The following is a 20,023-nucleotide window of genomic DNA, read 5'->3' as shown; positions in this document are numbered from 1 at the left end:
TCCTTCTTCCCTTTCCCACCTCCTCCTTTTTTTTCTCTTTGATTTTTCTTCCAATGCGCATAGGGCTCTTTTGGGTTGTCCCACCAGCCCACTAAGGGCTGGTGCGCCACCCTCAATGCCTATGGGCTTCCCCGGGGTGGGTTGCCCCCCCCCCCCCCCGGTGAACTCCCGGAACCCATTCGTCATTCCCGGTACATTCCCGGTAACTCCAAAAACCTTCCCGTAATCAAATGAGGTCATCCTATATATCAATCTTCATTTCCGGACCATTCCGGAAACCCTCGTGACGTCCGTGATCTCATCCGGGACTCCGAACAACATTCGGTAACCAACCATACAACTCAAATACGCATAAAACAACGTCGAACCTTAAGTGTGCAGACCCTGCGGGTTCGAGAACTATGTAGACATGACCCGAGAGACTCCTCGGTCAATATCCAATAGCGGGACCTAGATGCCCATATTGGATCCTACATATTCTACGAAGATCTTATCGTTTGAACCTCAGTGCCAAGGATTCATATAATCCCGTATGTCATTCCCTTTGTCCTTTCGGTATGTTACTTGCCCGAGATTTGATCGTCAGTATCCGCATACCTATTTCAATCTCGTTTACTGGCAAGTCTCTTTACTCGTTCCGTAATACAAGATCCCGTAACTTATACTAAGTCACATTGCTTGCAAGGCTTGTGTGTGATGTTGTATTACCGAGTGGGCCCCGAGATACCTCTCCGTCACACGGAGTGACAAATCCCAGTCTCGATCCATACTAACTCAACGAACACCTTCAGAGATACCAGTAGAGCATCTTTATAGTCACCCAGTTACGTTGCGACTTTTGATACACAGAAAGCATTCCTCCGGTGTCCGTGAGTTATATGATCTCATGGTCATAGGAACAAATACTTGACACGCAGAAAACAGTAGCAACAAAATGACACGATCAATATGCTACGTCTATTAGTTTGGGTCTAGTCCATCACATGATTCTCCTAATGATGTGATCCCGTTATCAAGTAACAACACTTTCCTATGGCGAGGAAACCTTGACCATCTTTGATCAACAAGCTAGTCAACTAGAGGCTTACTAGGGACAGTGTTTTGTCTATGTATCCACACAAGTATTGTGTTTCCCATCAATACAATTATAGCATGCATAATAAACGATTATCATGAACAGAGAAATATAATAATAACTAATTATTATTGCCTCTAGGGCATATTTCCAACAACCTTTTCTCCACCTCTGCTTTGAAATTGAAAAGCAGCCTAAATGTGTTTTCCCAATCACCATACAAATTCTTCATTGCCCTTTGTTTAGCCTTCCACACTGTGGTATAATGCAGTTTAATGGGGTACAACTTTTCCAAGTCTACTTGGAGTCTTTTTGCAGTAGTGTTGGGTGTTTTGGCCAAAATTGGGGTTATCTTTTCTGCAACCCAAATCTGTGATGTCATGCTTCATTTTTTCTGTGAACTTGTGAGACAAGTATGTTTATTAGGGATTTGGTTAACCCTGACAGTACTTCCATCAGGCTGCAGTCTAGCAGATATGTACCACTTGCAAGCCCTCCTACCACTACCATCAAAACCTCTGCACTTAGCATAAAACTTCTTTCTATCAGTCCAAACTTGTGACGCCCTCGGCTTAATCGTACGCTAATCATACACGCAAATGCGTACGATCAAACCCAAGGACTCACGGGGAGATATCACAACACAACTCTAGACACAAATAAAATAACATCAGTTTCATATTACAAGCCAGGGGCCTCGAGGTCTAGAATACGAAAGCTCGATAAACACACGAGTCAGCGGAAGCAACAAATATCTGAGTGCAGACATAAAACATGGGGTGCCTTAGAGAAGGCTAGCACAAAAGATACAACGATCGAACGAGGCGAGGCCTCCTGCCTGGGAACCTCCTAACTACTCCTGATCATCAGCGGCCTCCACGTAGTAGTAGGCACCGTCGGGGTAGCAGTCGTCGGCGGCGGGGACCTCCATCTCCTGGGCTTCATCATCTGGTCGCAGCAAACGGATCAAGAGGCCAAGGGGGGAGCAAAGCAACGGTGAGTACTCATCCAAAGTACTCGCAAGTCTTACATCAGAACTATTCTAATTATGCATCAGTATCAAAGAAGGGGGTTATATGTGGACTGACTGCAGCAATGCGAGAATAGAGAGAGAAGGCCTAGTCCTATCGAAGACTAGCATCTTCAGGGTCTTGCAGCAATAGACGAGAGTAGAACAGGGGTAACACATTAATAGTCATATTGTGCAGCAATATTAAAGTGAGGTCACGCCTAAAGATCCTCCCTCGACTCCCTGCGAGGAAGCAATCCCGAGGCAAACTAATTCCAGTTAAGTAACAATTGTAGTTGTATAAGATCGGGGCACAACTCCAAGTCGTCCTGTAACCGTGGACACGGCTATCCGAAAAGTTAATTTTCATCCCTGCAGGGGTGCACCACATGTCCCGTCACGCTCGATAACACTCTGGCCGGACATACTTTTTGGGGTCCTGCCCGGCCTCGGAATATCGACACGTCGCAGCCCCACCTAAGACTAATCAGAGAGGCCAGCCCGCCGGTCTAAATCCTAAGCACAAAGGGTTCGTGGGCCCAGTTCCCCTTCCCGCTCCTGCACGTGGCGTGGTCGGCCGACGTCAGTCCTAGCATCCCTTAATCACAAGCGCGATGCATCTCGGGACCACTCGGGCGCGCGCCGCTACATTGCTGGCATCTGAAAAGCTTCGGCTGATACCGCGACGTCGAGTACCCATAATTCTTCCCGCGTAGCCGGTTAGTGCGAAAAGGTCTCCGACCAACCCAGATCAAATACCCAAATCCATTAGCATATTAATTAGGCTAGCAACACAGTCTCACGGGAATCCACCCGTCTTACAACTAATCACCAATGATCCCAGTAACATGGTGAGTAACTGTGTGGTCGTAACATCGGGGGGAATCCGAGGTATCACCCTCGTTGGATCCCGAACGATGTACCCGTCAAGGTGGGCTTAGAGGAATCACCCTCGGGTGTCCCACACTCGCGGGGTTGCACGACAGAGGCGTCATCGGGAATGGTGAAAGAGGAATCACCCTCGATAACCACGACCGACTAGCTATACTACAGAGATATCATCAGGAGTACTTAGCGAGGTGTCACCCTCGGTACCCGATAGTATCTCTGTAGCGTCGTACAACAAGGGGGGGTGAATGTGCTGTGTCGGGTCTGGCTCGTCGATCAGAGATCGAGATTTGAAAACAAGCGGGGCAACTGATCTACGGGGTCAGAGGGGATGACTGCTCCACCTATACTAAGCATATTAAAAGTACAGGACTGAAAGTAGTAGTTCATCAAAAACAGGCTATGCATCAGATATAGGAGCTAACTACAACAGTAGCAAAATACTAATGCAAGCAGTAGGAAGAAAGACATAGGCGATATAGGAATGATCAAGGGGAGTTTGCTTGCCTTGCTGCTCTGCGGCAAAGGACTGATCGGCAGGGTCGTAGATGTACCCGGCAACATCGTCAGTCTCGGGGTCTACCGGTAAGAAGAGGGGGAAGAAACAATAAATAATAGCACCGATGCAACACAAAGCATGACATGGAAAGATGCAGGCTAGACATGAGCTAACGCAGCAACATCCGTCATAGACGGGTCGGAAGAATATCTGACGATATTTTCCGGGTCTCGGGCTACTACCGGTTATACTGGAAACGATGGAAAAGTTCCATGTTTGCTATGTTAGGGACGCATGACAGACGAACGGGCCGTGTATCCGGGTTCGTCTCGTTCTGCTGATCAACTTTCATGTTGAAAATATTTTGGTCTGACTTACGGATTATTTAATATTAATTTTTAAAGTTTTATTAATTATTTACGAATTAAAAACAGATTTAAAAGATTTAATAAAATCCTATTATGATGTCATCGCGATGTCATGCTGACGTCAACATTTGACCGGTCAACTGACCAGCGGGTCCCGAACGTCATAGGCACAAGTTTTTATTAAGATTAATTATTTATTTATCAGATTAATTCAACGAGGGACCCACGTGTCATACTCTAATTATGTTAATTAATTATTTTAACTAATATATCTATTTATTTATTTATTTAAGAAAAACATTATTTTTATAATTTATATTAACTCTCGCGTGGGGCCTCCCTGTCATAGACAGCGGGTGCATTGGCCCCACCGGTAAGTGACCCTAGGCCATTTACTCATCTTTTTTATTAGATACCTAACCGTGCAAATACCGTATTCCTCTAAATATCCATATACGCAAATACATACATCACATCTCATACATACATACATACATACGCATTTAATACATCATTTATTCTTTTTATTTTTTTCTCTCAAAACTCTCATCTCTCTCTCTGTTAACAAAGACAGAGAACTCTCTGCTAACTCCACCTAGAAGAACCGAAAGTTCAAATCCTCCTACCGGAGTCTACCGTCGACGGATCGAGGTCCCGTTTTCCGGAACGGAACCGGGACGGCGAGGAGATCGACATGGTGGGAGGAGCCCGAGGAGGGGCTCACCGACGGTGACGAGACGGACCGGTGAAGCCGGAGTTCGCACGAAGGTGATGGTGGAGACGGCGTGGTTCCGGTGGTGGAGGGGACGGTGATGATGGTGATGACGCGCCAGCGAGGGGGAGCCGGCCGGATCCGGCGTGGTGGAGGTGTCTCCCTGCCCGGTCCCTCCCGGACCGAGCGGGAGAAAGCCGACGGGGACCGGGGTGGTAGGCCGGCGAGGTGGGGGCTGAGGCAGCCGGGGCCCCCTGCCGGTGGGGTGGAGGCCGAGGGGCTGGCCGGCGCGGTGGAGGTGGGGGCTCGCCGGCCGGGAGGAGGAGAGGCCGCCGGGGGGCTGCCGGCGGGAGGGGGAGAGGCCGCCGGGGGGGCTGCTCGCCGACGGGGGGGGAGGGGCGCCGGCCAGGGAGGGGCGCCGGCCGAGGTGGGCGAGGTGGAGAGGAGGGGGCGACGGGAGCAGAGAGGGGGATCTGCGGGAGGGAGAGGGGGTCGTGGGGAGGGGGCGAGTTGGGGTGGCCGAGGGAGAGAGTCACGGGATGGGGAGGGAGTGTCGGTGGGGGGTGGGGCCCCCCACGAGGGGGGTGGCTGGCGGCGGCGCTCAGGGGAGGGAGGGAGCGAGAGGTGGCTCCCCTCGCCAGGGGGGCTAGGGTTTGAGCCAGGGGCGCGGGGGCCTGGCCGGTTGGGCCTTTTGGCCCAGCTGGGCCAGGGGGGATTGCCCCTTTTTTCATTTTGTTTTACTTTACCTTTTCCCTTTTCGCAAAAGTCGAGGATGTCACAATTCTCCCCTACTAACAAGAATTCTCGTCCCGAGAATTAAGAGGTAGAGGGAAAGAGCCCGGGGTATTCATCACGAAGATGATCCTCGCGTTCCCAAGTGGCTTCATCTTCAGAGTGATTTGACCACTGCACCTTAAGGAACTTGGTGACCTTGCGACGAGTTTTACGTTCAGCTTGGTCGAGAATGCGGACCGGATGCTCTTTATAAGAGAGGTCTTGTTGTAGCTCAAGCATATCGTGATCCACTGCTCGAATAGGGTCCTTAAAGCAGCGACGGAGCTGAGAAACATGGAAGACATCGTGAACCTGAGAAAGGTTCGCCGGCAGTTCCAATTGATAAGCCACTCTTCCACGCCTTTCGAGAACAGTGAAAGGACCAATATAACGAGGAGCTAACTTGCCCTTGATTCCGAAACGGTGTGCACCTCTCATTGGTGTGACACGAAGACAAGCCTTTTCGCCAGGTTGATAGACCATATCTTGATGATGACGGTCATACTGACTCTTCTGACGAGACTGAGCAGCCTTCAGATTCTCATGAATAATGCGGACTTGATCTTCGGCATGTTGAATAATATCCGGACCGAAGAGTGACCGTTCCCCAGTTTCTGACCAATTCAGAGGAGTTCGACACCTTCGCCCATACAATACTTCGAAAGGGGCCATCTTCAGACTAGCTTGATAGCTATTGTTGTAAGAGAACTCGGCATACGGGAGAGATTCCTCCCATTTCTTACCGAAAGAAATGACACAAGCTCGAAGCATGTCCTCGAGAATTTGGTTGACTCGTTCAACTTGTCCCTGGGATTGAGGATGAAATGTCGTGCTGAAGGACAGATGAGTCCCCATAGCCTTCTGAAAACTTTCCCAGAATTTTGAAGTGAACAAGCTGCCACGGTCCGAACTGATTACCAACGGAATAGCGTGAAGTGAAACAACTCTCGACATATAAAGATCTGCCAGCTGACTAGCATTAATCGTTTCTTTGACGGCCAGGAAATGTGCAACTTTGGACAGTCGATCAATGACGACAAGAATAGCATCATTACCTTTCTGAGACCTGGGAAAACCAGTGACAAAGTCCATTTCAACGTGGTCCCATTTCCACTCGGGAATAGAGATAGGTTGCAGAGTTCCAGCAGGCTTTTGGTGTTCTGCTTTGATACGCCGGCATATATCACATTCTGCCACATAGCATGCAATGTCTTGTTTCATATTGGGCCACCAGAATCTTTGCCGGATGTCTTGGTACATCTTGGTACTACCCGGGTGAATAGACAATGGTGTGTCATGAGCTTCTTCCATCACCTTCCCAGTCATCCTGAGATTTTCCTTCTTATTTGGGACGAATAGCCGACCCTTGAAATACAAGGCGCCACCTTCATCAATAGTGAAAAAGGAGGGTTTACCCTTTGCAATATAGCTCTTAATCCTGTCGACATCATCGTCAAAGTCTTGTATATTCTTTATGGAGCTCACAAGATCTGGTTCAACCACTAGGTTACTGAGGGACCCCTGATTAACAACACGAAGGTTCATCTTTTGATACTCTTCAGGAGGGGGAACAAGGTAACCCTAAGGAACAATGTGGAGGTTCAGCTTACGGAATTCCTCTTGCAGACGATCGTGAACCTGATGAACCTGGAGGTGGTTGCAGTATGACTTGCGACTTAAGGCATCAGCCATTACATTAGCCTTGCCAGGGGTATATGATATACTACAGTCAAAATCTGCTATACGCTCCATCCATCTTTGTTGACGCAGGTTCAGCCCCGGTTGAGTGAACAAGTACTTCAGACTTTGATGGTCGGTGTAGATTTCACAGCGATTACCGACAAGGTATTGTCGCCATTCCTTCAATGCATGAATGACTGCGGCAAGCTCGAGATCATGAACTGGGTAGTTCTCTTCATGAGCACGCAGTTGACGTGAAGCATAAGCGATCACCTTGCGATCCTGCATTAGGACACAACCTATTCCTTGACGAGAAGCATCACAGTATATGACGAAATCCCTTTTCGTATCTGGAGGAGCAAGTACTGGAGCGAACGTCAGTTTGTCCTTGAGCGCCTGGAAACTTTCCTGGCATTTATCAGTCCATTCATATTTAACACCTTTGTGAAGCAGGTTGGTTAAGGGCTTCGCAATCATGGAGAAGTTCTCGACGAATCGACGGCAATAGCTGGCGAGTCCGAGAAAACTTATGACTTGCTTGACATTCTTCGGGGGAGTCCAGTCAAGAATAGCTTGAATTCGTTCGGGGTTGACCGCAATACCATCCTTGGAAATCACATGACCAAGGTAAGTCACTTCGTCTAGCCAGAACTCACATTTGGAATACTTCGCATAGAGTTTATGTTCCCGAAGCTTATCCAGTACAAGACGAAGATGTTCAGCATGCTCTTCTTTGTTCTTTGAAAACACCAGAATATCATCCAGATATACCACGACAAATTTGTCGAGGTAGTCCATGAATATATAATTCATCAATCGAGAGAAAGTTGCCGGTGCATTGGTTAAGCCGAAGGACAAGACGGTGTACTCGTATGATCCATATCGAGTAACAAAGGCGGTCTTTGGAATATCCTCCTTGTGAACACGGATCTGGTGGTATCCCAATCTCAAGTCGAGCTTAGAGAAAACGGTGGAACCAGCAAGTTGATCATACAAATCATTTATCCGCGGGAGAGGATATTTGTTCTGAATAGTGGCCTGGTTGATAGGACGATAGTCTTGGACCAATCGATTTGTCCCATCCTTCTTCTTAACAAAGAGAGAAGGTGCTCCCCAAGCAGAGGAACTCGGACGGATGAAACCCAGACGGAGCGAGTTGTCAATTTCTTGCTTAAGTTCAAGGAGTTCATGTGGTGGCATTTTATAAGGACGCTTGTCAATAGGAGTGGTACCGGGTACCAAGTCAATGACAAACTCGACAGCTCGAGCAGGGGGAATTCCCGGAAGTTCTTCTGGAAAGACATCTTGAAATTCTCGGACCACTGGTATGTTTTCAATCCCTTCCAGAGGCGATGCATTTAATGCATTCAAAGCATACAGTCGTGCCTCAGCATTACGGACAAGATGAGCATGGTAGCTTACTAGTTCATCTGAAGGGTGTAGGAGGTGGACGGTTTTGGTGGCACAAACGATCGATGCCGTATGAGCTTTCAACCAGTCCATCCCCAATATGAGATCAATGTTGGATGACTTTAGTAGGATGGGGTTGGCAAGGAATTCTAAACCTTCAATTTCAACTCGAACATGGGGGCAAACCACAGAGGTTCGGCATTCGCCCCAAGGGTGTTTACCACTATCGGGATGTTCATCTCTTCGCTCCTAATGTCATGCATGTATGCAAAATTTTCCGACATAAAGGAATGCGATGCTCCTGTATCAAACAATACAGAAGAAGGTACTGAGTTAACGAGAAGTGTACCCATCACGGTAGCAGGCTGGTCTTGAGCTTGACCCATATCAATGTTGTTGGCCTGACCACGAACATAAGCAGGCTTAGTGTTGAAGTTGCGGTTCTGGTTGTTGCCACGGCCAGTTGCGGGAAGTGCCAGCTGATTCTGATTCTGCCTGCAATCTCTAGCACGGTGACCTGGACGGCCACACTTGAAGCACAGCCCGTCCTCACGACGGGAAGGAGGAACTCGAGGCGGTGGAGCTGGAAGCCTCGGCTGCCTAGGTGGTGGAGGAGGCAGGCGAGGTGCAGCATAGGACGGCCTCGGAGTAGGAGCAGGTGCATGGTACATGTTGTTGGGGATCCAGATCTTCCGCTTCTGTGCAGATGAGCCCGAAGATGAGCCCATGTCACGGTTGCGCTTGCTGCTATCTTTGTATTCCTGCAGACCAGTCTCAACCTGAATAGCCTTGTTCACCAGGGTGGCGAAATCAGCATAGTCCTCAACGAGGAGTGTCAGCTTGATATCAGGGTGGAGGCCTTCACAGAACTTCTCCTACCTGCGTGCATCAGTCGCAATGTCTTCTTCAGCATAGCGAGATAATTCCAGAAATTCCCGCTGATAAGCATCCACAGTCTTGTTGCCCTGGACCAAGTTGCGGAACTCACGCTTCTTCCGGTCCATGATTCCCTGGGGAATGTATCGAGCACGGAAAGCAGCCTTGAACTCTGCCCAAGTGATGATAGTCCCATCGGGCTGAGAGCGCCTGTGGCTGTCCCACCATTGAGCAGCGGGACCCTTCAGAAAGTAGGCGGCAAAGTTGACATAGCTCGCCAGGGGCACATTGGCAGACTCCAGCTCATAAGAAATGTCACGGAGCCAGTCATCAGCATCAAGAGGCTGAGTTGAGCTGCGGTAGATCGCAGGGTTGAGACGGCAGAAGTCTTGCAGTGTCACGCCTTGTGGTTGGTTCATGTTCGGCCTTTGGAACTGATCCATGAGCCCTTGCATAAACTGGCGGTTCAGCTCAAACTGTTGGATCATCCCCGCCATATACTCAGGAGGCGGGGGTGGTCATTGGCAGGGCCACGCGGGCGGCCAACTGGTCTAACCATCTTGTTAAATATTTAGCAAGGGTAGTTTAGCTTAAAGTAATTGCAAAGGCATCGCACGCATTCATGAAGTAATCAAGCATAATGAAAGGGAAATGCGATAGATACTCCATAGTAGTTGAGTTCGACATACAGACCCATACATAAGTTCGATTACAGACTAACGATTAAAAACTCGAAATTTGGCGATAGCCCGGACGCATTTGACGATACCCTGGACTCACTAGGCGGCGCGCAGGCACGCGGTGGAAGAGTACCACAACGAGATGTAGCGATAAGGCTACATCAACGTCGGAGAGGACGATCGAATCCTGGTAGCTGGCGGTGATAGAAGGTAGGGACAGGACCCTGTGTCCCGTTGTGACTCTGGTGAGGGTACCGCATCCAGTCGAGCAGCTGAGGTCCAAGTGCAGGGGTTCTACCCCCAACATCAGTCCACTCGAGAGCTGATGGTAGCTCTGTCCTGCTCGGCTCGCGGATGCGCATAGGTGGAACCCTCGGACAGTGTGATGGCTGCAGCTCTGTCAACGCGTCGTAAAGACGAGCGCGCGTAGCATACAACTCCACAGTCAGAGCTCGGAAAGCACGATCCATTGCCTCAGTGTACTGCACCAGAATCCGCGCGTCGTAGCGACGCGTCACATAGGGGGCGCAGACAGCGACATAGGAACGGTCGCTGCGCTCCCGAACGTCAGAAGCGTAGGCAGTGAGATCAGACCCAGTCTCATCCCCAGCAGGAGCATGCGGGATGTATTTGAAAGGGCTCTCCTCCAGGTGAGGGTACGCTCCACGGAGACGGGTGATGGCGATGTAGGCCGCATCATGGACGGCCATCTCGACCGACACTCCAATACCACAGAACACGTGGCGCTCGAGGGTCTCGCCGCCCCTCTGGTCAAAGATGCGAACCTCAGCCTGGTACTGGTACTGGTTGTACTCGCGGAAATCCTCGAACACAGTGTACTCGGGGTACCAGCGATATCCCAGCCTGGTCAGGAGATCGACCAAAATGGCCGGGAACCCAGTCGTCTCGGTGGCCTGTGTCAGGCGCACGTGCTGTCTTGCGGGACGCATCTGAAAATAAGATTGACGGATGTCAATGACAGTGTGTGTAATACATATTCAGGAGAAAAAGAGTAGATAGTCCAGCGCTCCGGATTGATGTGATTCGAGAACCTAATGTTAGAGTTAGTAAAATCTTTGACCCGAAAGAGAAGAGAAAGTAGAGCCCAGAGTATAGGAAAGGAGTAAAAGATACTAATACCACCCAATTGAGATGTGGGCCCGTAAGCCACAACATCAGTGTTAGTAAAGTTTTTCAAACACTAGACTCAACTTCGGCCAAGGAGTTGGAAAGGGGGCTACCTACAGGCAGTTGGCTCTGATACCAACTTGTGACGCCCTCGGCTTAATCGTACACTAATCATACACGCAAATGCGTACGATCAAACCCAAGGACTCACGGGGAGATATCACAACACAACTCTAGACACAAATAAAATAACATCAGCTTCATATTACAAGCCATGGGCCTCGAGGGCTAGAATACGAAAGCTCGATAAACACACGAGTCAGCGGAAGCAACAAATATCTGAGTACAGACATAAAACATGGGGTGCCTTAGAGAAGGCTAGCACAAAAGATACAACGATCGAACGAGGCGAGGCCTCCTGCCTGGGAACCTCCTAACTACTCCTGATCATCAGCGGCCTCCACGTAGTAGTAGGCACCGTCGGGGTAGCAGTCGTCGGCGGCGGGGACCTCCATCTCCTGGGCTTCATCATCTGGTCGCAGCAAACGGATCAAGAGGCCAAGGGGGGAGCAAAGCAACGGTGAGTACTCATCCAAAGTACTCGCAAGTCTTACATCAGAACTATTCTAATTATGCATCAGTATCAAAGAAGGGGGTTATATGTGGACTGACTGCAGCAATGCGAGAATAGAGAGAGAAGGCCTAGTCCTATCGAAGACTAGCATCTTCAGGGTCTTGCAGCAATAGACGAGAGTAGAACAGGGGTAACACATTAATAGTCATATTGTGCAGCAATATTAAAGTGAGGTCACGCCTAAAGATCCTCCCTCGACTCCCTGCGAGGAAGCAATCCCGAGGCAAACTAATTCCAGTTAAGTAACAATTGTAGTTGTATAAGATCGGGGCACAACTCCAAGTCGTCCTGTAACCGTGGACACGGCTATCCGAATAGTTAATTTTCATCCCTGCAGGGGTGCACCACATGTCCCGTCACGCTCGATAACACTCTGGCCGGACATACTTTTTGGGGTCCTGCCCGGCCTCGGAATATCGACACGTCGCAGCCCCACCTAAGACTAATCAGAGAGGCCAGCCCGCCGGTCTAAATCCTAAGCACAAAGGGTTCGTGGGCCCAGTTCCCCTTCCCGCTCCTGCACGTGGCGTGGTCGGCCGACGTCAGTCCTAGCATCCCTTAATCACAAGCGCGATGCATCTCGGGACCACTCGGGCGCGCGCCGCTACATTGCTGGCATCTGAAAAGCTTCGGCTGATACCGCGACGTCGAGTACCCATAATTCTTCCCGCGTAGCCGGTTAGTGCGAAAAGGTCTCCGACCAACCCAGATCAAATACCCAAATCCATTAGCATATTAATTAGGCCAGCAACACAGTCTCACGGGAATCCACCCGTCTTACAACTAATCACCAATGATCCCAGTAACATGGTCGAGTAACTGTGTGGTCGTAACATCGGGGGGAATCCGAGGTATCACCCTCGTTGGATCCCGAACGATGTACCCGTCAAGGTGGGCTTAGAGGAATCACCCTCGGGGGTCCCACACTTGCGGGGTTGCACGACAGAGGCATCATCGGGAATGGTGAAAGAGGAATCACCCTCGATAACCACGACCGACTAGCTATACTACAGAGATATCATCACGAGTACTTAGCGAGGTGTCACCCTCGGTACCCGATAGTATCTCGGTAGCGTCGTACAACAAGGGGGGGGTGAATGTGCTGTGTCGGGTCTGGCTCGTCGATCAGAGATCGAGATTTGAAAACAAGCGGGGCAACTGATCTACGGGGTCAGAGGGGATGACTGCTCCACCTATACTAAGCATATTAAAAGTACAGGACTGAAAGTAGCAGTTCATCAAAAACAGGCTATGCATCAGATATAGGAGCTAACTACAACAGTAGCAAAATACTAATGCAAGCAGTAGGAAGAAAGACATAGGCGATATAGGAATGATCAAGGGGAGTTTGCTTGCCTTGCTGCTCTGCGGCAAAGGACTGATCGGCAGGGTCGTAGATGTACCCGGCAGCAGTGTCAGTCTCGGGGTCTACCGGTAAGAAGAGGGGGAAGAAACAATAAATAATAGCACCGATGCAACACAAAGCATGACATGGAAAGATGCAGGCTAGACATGAGCTAACGCAGCAACATCCGTCATAGACGGGTCGGAAGAATATCTGACGATATTTTCCAGGTCTCGGGCTACTACCGGTTATACTGGAAACGATGGAAAAGTTCCATGTTTGCTATGTTAGGGACGCGTGAGAGACGAACGGGTCGTGTATCCGGGTTCGTCTCGTTCTGCTGATCAACTTTCATGTTGAAAATATTTTGGTCTGACTTACGGATTATTTAATATTAATTTTCAAAGTTTTATTAATTATTTAGGAATTAAAAACAGATTTAAAAGATTTAATAAAATCCTATTATGACATCATCGCGATGTCATGCTGACGTCAACATTTGACCGGTCAACTGACCAGCGGGTCCCGAACGTCATAGTCACAAGTTTTTATTAAGATTAATTATTTATTTATCAGATTAATTCAACGAGGGACCCACGTGTCATACTCTAATTATGTTAATTAATTATTTTAACTAATATATCTATTTATTTATTTATTTAAGAAAAACATTATTTTTATAATTTATATTAACTCTCGCGTGGGGCCTCCCTGTCATAGACAGCGGGTGCATTGGCCCCACCGGTAAGTGACCCTAGGCCATTTACTCATCTTTTTTATTAGATACCTAACCGTGCAAATACCGTATTCCTCTAAATATCCATATACGCAAATACATACATCACATCTCATACATACATACATACATACACATTTAATACATCATTTATTCTTTTTATTTTTTTCTCTCAAAACTCTCATCTCTCTCTGTGTTAACAGAGACAGAGAACTCTGTGCTAACTCCACCTAGAAGAACCGAAAGTTCAAATCCTCCTACCGGAGTCTACCGTCGACGGATCGAGGTCCCATTTGCCGGAACGGAACCGGGACGGCGAGGAGATCGACATGGTGGGAGGAGCCCGAGGAGGGGCTCACCGACGGTGACGAGACGGACCGGTGAAGCCGGAGTTCGCACGAAGGTGATGGTGGAGACGGCGTGGTTCCGGTGGTGGAGGGGACGGTGATGATGGTGATGCCGCGCCGGCGAGGGGGAGCCGGCCGGATCCGGCGTGGTGGAGGTGTCTCCCTGCCCGGTCCCTCCCGGACCGAGTGGGAGAAGGCCGACGGGGACCGGGGTGGTAGGCCGGCGAGGTGGGGGCCGAGGCAGCCGGGGCCCCCCTGTCGGTGGGGTGGAGGCCGAGGGGCTGGCCGGCGCGGTGGAGGTGGGGGCTCGCCGGCCGGGAGGAGGAGAGGCCGCCGGGGGGGCTGCCGGCGGGAGGGGGAGAGGCCGCCGGGGGGGCTGCCGGCGGGAGGGGGAGAGGCCGCCGGGGGGGGGGGCTGCTCGCCGACGGGGGGGAGGCGCGCCGGCCAGGGAGGGGCGCCGGCCGAGGTGGGCGAGGTGGAAAGGAGGGGGGCGACGGTAGCAGAGAGGGGGATCTGCGGGAGGGAGAGGGGGTCGTGGGGAGGGGGCGAGATGGGGTGGCCGAGGGAGAGAGTCACGGGATGGGGAGGGAGTGTCGGTGGGGGGGTGGGGCCCCCCACGAGGGGGGTGGCTGGCGGCGGCGCTCAGGGAGGGAGGGAGCGAGAGGCGGCTCCCCTCGCCAGGGGGGCTAGGGTTTGAGCCAGGGGGCGCGGGGGCCTGGCCGGTTGGGCCTTTTGGCCCAGCTGGGCCAGGGGGGATTGCCCCTTTTTTTCATTTTTTTTACTTTACCTTTTCCCTTTTTTTATTATTTCTTTCTTTCTAATTTCTTTCCACTAACTGATTTTTCTTTTTAAATACTTTCTTTTATTATACTTTATTTTATCATTATTATTTTTAATACTTTCCTTTTTATATATATTCTTTTGATACTTAACATGAATTTATAAAGTACTTTTCGTTTGTCTTCAAATTTTGAATCCGGACAAAACTCGAATCAACGCGGGTCTGAGATGGGAATTCGATGACGTGGCATCATTAGCGGGTGATCACTGTAGCTTAATTACAATAATTACTGTAGCAAAAGTCGAGGATGTTACAAAACTGTCTTGGCATCAAACTGATGTCTGACTGCATAAGTCTTGAAAGACAACCTGAACTCATCCATGTTTGGCCACAACTTCCCCACTCGAATGACAGGGTTTTCCTTGTCATACACATGCACTAGCTCTTCATCATGTGCATCATCTACATCATCTGCAGCATCTTTCATCAACTGTTCATCTACATCACTCAATTCTCTGTCATCATTATCACTTGTATTAGCTTCATCCCTCTCCTCCTCATCTCTGTCATCGACTGGAATGCCAAATAGTTTGGCCATCTCAGTGTCAGCAATTGGTGCAATGACCAAATCAGTAGGCTCTTCCAACTCAACTGCATTCCAATCAACAACATTAACATTTCCCTCTTCTGCATGTGCATTAGCTCCATCGGCTATTAATGTTAGATCCGTAATAATGGGAACGATATGCCTCTGCGAAGCCCAATCATCATTTGCCTTCTGCATAGCCAAGTGTGACGGCACATAACCTACCTTCGAGTCAATATTCAGATCAACGAGCTCAGCAAAAAATTCAGCCCTGAGGCTTGCCCAGCCCTCTTGCCTATCGATTTCAACAACAATATCTTCACCATCTTCAATTCTGACATACTCTCCTTTGAAATCATCATACCGCAATAGTGAAACCTCTTGCTCTGGACCCCAAAGCACAGTTTCCCCAATTTTCTCCACCAATTTCCTCACTGCCTTCTCTTCCATCGACTGTATCTCATTGGGATCAATTTCTGCACAATCAACCTCCCATTTCACAATTGTGTCTCTCTGGATGTTCTCAATGCTACCATCAACTAATTTTGCCGTCGATGGAAAGAAATTGATTACAAATTCAAATGTTTCAGCAGCATTCCCTCTGTTATAGGCGGGCGGGCAGCGTGAGACAGAGCAAAGATTGCCTTCAATCGCACTCACAAAATGGGCGGAAGGGAGGCGCATTACCTGTTCGAAGCTGAATCTGGCGGCTCCTTCTCGACCTGACCACGGGCTCCTCTCACCGCGCCGCCCCCTCTCACCTTCTATCGATTTCACCAAGCAAAACAGAGAGCTCAGATCTACAAGGCGGAGGGGATTGGGACTAGAGTATCGAATTCACTCACCACCATGGCCGCCGCCGTCGCCGAAAGGGGGCTACACCGAGAAAGAGGGCTCCTCCGCCGTAGCCGCCGCCGGAGCTGAAGATGTCGGGCAGTTTCAGACAGCTCTAGTCGGGCAGTTTCACGAGATGCGGTGCTAATTAATTTGGGCCCAAATTAGGTAAGACATAACTTAACGCAAATTGGACTAGTTGACTAAGGTTTTATCGCATGTGTGGCCGTGAGCTATTTTCTTCCTGCAAACCGTCGCACGAGAGCTATTTCATCGAAAGATGTCGCACTGCTTCCAATTCTCAGGAAAGACATCGCACAGGAGCTATTGGCCCGAAAAAATCAACATATCTCCCAGGATCCTCTATCCATCCATTGACAGTCCGACCATTCGGAAGGTGCACTTTAATCTGAAAGGAGCGCAAGGCGAATTAGTGATTACAAGGGGCATTATATTAGCATAATAATTCAGGAAAGGAGCAGAGGAAAAAGTGACCGTCAGATTTTCAGTGATCTTCCTTTCACGACAAGTAAGTGGAATCAAATGCCTTGATGTCAGGTAACTTGTAACATCAGGAGATGAGGTCTCGATGCATATGCCTGTGAATTCCCGTAACTTGGTATCACCTACAGAGAGAAAATACAACGCCCAAACTGAATAGCTGATGATTAAAAACAGGTGATATGAGAAAGTATTACCAGTAAGTATAATCACCAACCACCGAATGATGCGAGCGACACTCCTGTGCAATCTTGAAACTACTTGCTCACTGAGTCCACTCAAGGTGCCTGCTAAAGGGGATATACCATCCAAAACTAGTTAACTGAAACGAGTTAAATGTAAATAACCCCTTAAACTTTCAGGTTTAGGCTACATTACCCCCTCAACTCAAAAACCAGTTATTCAGTCCCCTGAACTTTGAAACACCAGACAGAACACCCCCTCATACCCTGCTAAGTGGTTCTGATGGCGGTTTCGCTAACGTGGTCACGACTCACGAGGCAAGACGAAAAACATCACCGCATCAAGGACTTGCTTTGGGTCTCGCCCAGCCATTCCTCATCGTCGTGGTGGTCGCGCTGGGAGCGCTGCTTCCACACATGCCCCGTCCATTCCCGGCCCACGCTATCTACCACAGGATGGCACGCCGCCGACCCTTGCCATCATGGCGCGTGCATGCAGCAAGCAGTCCAGTCCTGCGCCTCTTTGTTCCCAATGGCGTTTTCCCTACGAGCACAACTCACACTGCTCCCAGGGCATGCGAAACGGAAGGAACAGCACGCCATGACACATGAGATGAGGAAGCTTAACTGCTTAATTAAGAACAAGTACAACCCTGCTGGATTGGAAGTTATCCCATGAGCCACCTTCTCTGACGCAGTCTTGGTCTTATACTTTGCCGTGGTGTTGTTCGCTCCTTCTCCAACACAAAGAAATTAATAAGGAAAGACTAGAACTTGATGGGATGCACTAGTAAACAAGCAAGCAACCTGCTGGATGGATTATTGTGAAGGCTAGCTTACGTACGGGTGCTGCCGGATTGATTCCTTGTGAAGGCTAACTTACCTACAGTGCCCCGTGAAGCCCGCGACGACGAGGACCGGTGGCTCCGAGTCTCACACAAGAGGCGCGCGCGGTCGCCGGAGTTTGTGCTCGTGCGTAGGATAACGCGGAAGTGGATGGCGCCCGTGCAGCGACAGGGCTCCCCGCGCGACGACCTCGACGACGAGCAGAGGGGGGGGGGGGGGGGGCGAGCGGGGGCCAGACCCCCCCCCCCCCCCCCCCCCCCCAAGAAACTTCAGCGGGGACTAGGCTTAATTACAGGCCTGCTTAATTATACATGGGCTTAATTAGTGCCCAGTTATCAGGCCGAGACGTCAAGGCCAAGCCCAAGGCTGCATGTTCTCTCTACGTAGTATCCATCCATCCATTGACTAATCTGATGATTGACTCTAGGTTAATCGATCCACACGTTCGATTTGAGCAAGACTTTTTCCTCCACGACACGCTAGGGTTCATTGACGCCGCCGCGCCGGCTGCCGCGCCGTTGCCGCCGACCCGCCGTGCTCCGCCGTCGTCGACCGTGCTGCCGTGAGTATACAGAGTACATACACGCATGCGCAGGCTAAGCAGCTCTGGCAGGAGGGATTGGAACTTTCGAAGCAGATTTTTCGTTGATCCGTCCGAGCCTCCTCTTGAGTCCAGGTGAGCCTGCTCTACTCCAGGTGAGCCTGGCTGAACGCAGGTCTCGCTGAGTTGCCGTCTTAATCAGATTCAGATGCTTTAACTGTATGTCTGTATCTTTCCAGCAAACACATGTATTTCACTTTGTAATCGATCAGTTACAATATATGTGTCTTATTCCAGCCTGATTGATATCTCACTGCCCACACACAATTACATATTTTGATATTTGTCAGGTCAATTACATATTTGCTTTTTACTGTTACATGTTTGAAATTTCTATAATATTCAAGAGTTGAAATATTTGTGTGTTATGTCTCTTGTGTGTTTTAATGTGTTCTTCGCCCCCCTATGATGAAATCCTGGCTCTGCCCCTGACGACGAGGAGTGGCCTTGTGGGTGAGACTGCATGAGCGGTGTTTCGTGTCTTGCCTCACGCCACGTCGCCAAAACCTCCATCAGAAACCACTTAAGCAGTGCCTTGGGGGTGTTTTGTCTGGTATTTTAAAATTTTGGGGTTAAGTAACCGGTTTTTAAGTTGAGGGGGTGATGCGGTTGAAATCTGAAAGTTTAGGGGTTATATACATTTAACTCGAACTAAAACAGAATTATACAGTATGTGATATACTTCTAACAGAAGCATCCATTTTATTATAGGGGGGTGATCTGCGCCGGCGCGCCGGCCCAGATTTTCGGCCGGCCGCGCACGGGCCGCAGGATCCACCAACCCCGCGTTGTTCGCACCGTTGGATCCGCATGCAACATTTTTCTCCCTATGCAGCAAAATTTTGATGTCATGCAGTAAATTTTTCAACGGTTGCAACAAAAAACAAAATTTGTAGCAAAAAAAATATCTACGTGATCGTAGCAAAAAAAGAAGCTGATGGTACGTGGTAGCAAAAGTCAAACACCGGTTGTAACAAAAATTTACGTGACGTGTATGTAACTTTTTAGTGAACGGTTGCAGCAAAACATGATGCCGGTTGTAGCAAAAATTAACACGGTTGTAGCAAAAAGTAAAAAATATCGATTGTAACAAAAAATCCGACGAACTAGAGTTGCAACCAAACTTATATGCAGCTTTTTTACTGAGACAAAATATAGTAAAAATAACGCAGGTTGCAACATTTTTAGACGAAAAATGTTGCATCCATTGACCGGAGAAGCGTGCGGCTGGAAAAAATGTTGCAAGGCTCGCGCGCGCCAGGGGGCGACCGGCGCGTCGGTTCGGCCGGCGCACGGGTGGGAAACGATTCCCTTTATTATAATAGCATGGGTTTGTACGTTGCAGGAAAAGGGAAACATGCATCATGGATGGACTCACTTGGCCTGGTTGCTCTTTTGCGTGGGCGTTGCTGCTCTTGATCGCCTCTCATCAGCCGGCGCTTGGTTTTCGTCATCGGTCTTTAATTTGATGACAGCCTGAAGATCGAACAAGGAACAAAATTCAGGTAGCACTGATTGATCTGATTCTGAT

Source organism: Hordeum vulgare, chromosome 5H (assembly GCF_904849725.1).
Source record: "Hordeum vulgare subsp. vulgare chromosome 5H, MorexV3_pseudomolecules_assembly, whole genome shotgun sequence".
Classification (NCBI taxonomy): domain Eukaryota; kingdom Viridiplantae; phylum Streptophyta; class Magnoliopsida; order Poales; family Poaceae; genus Hordeum; species Hordeum vulgare.
This window is presented reverse-complemented; position numbering follows the sequence as displayed.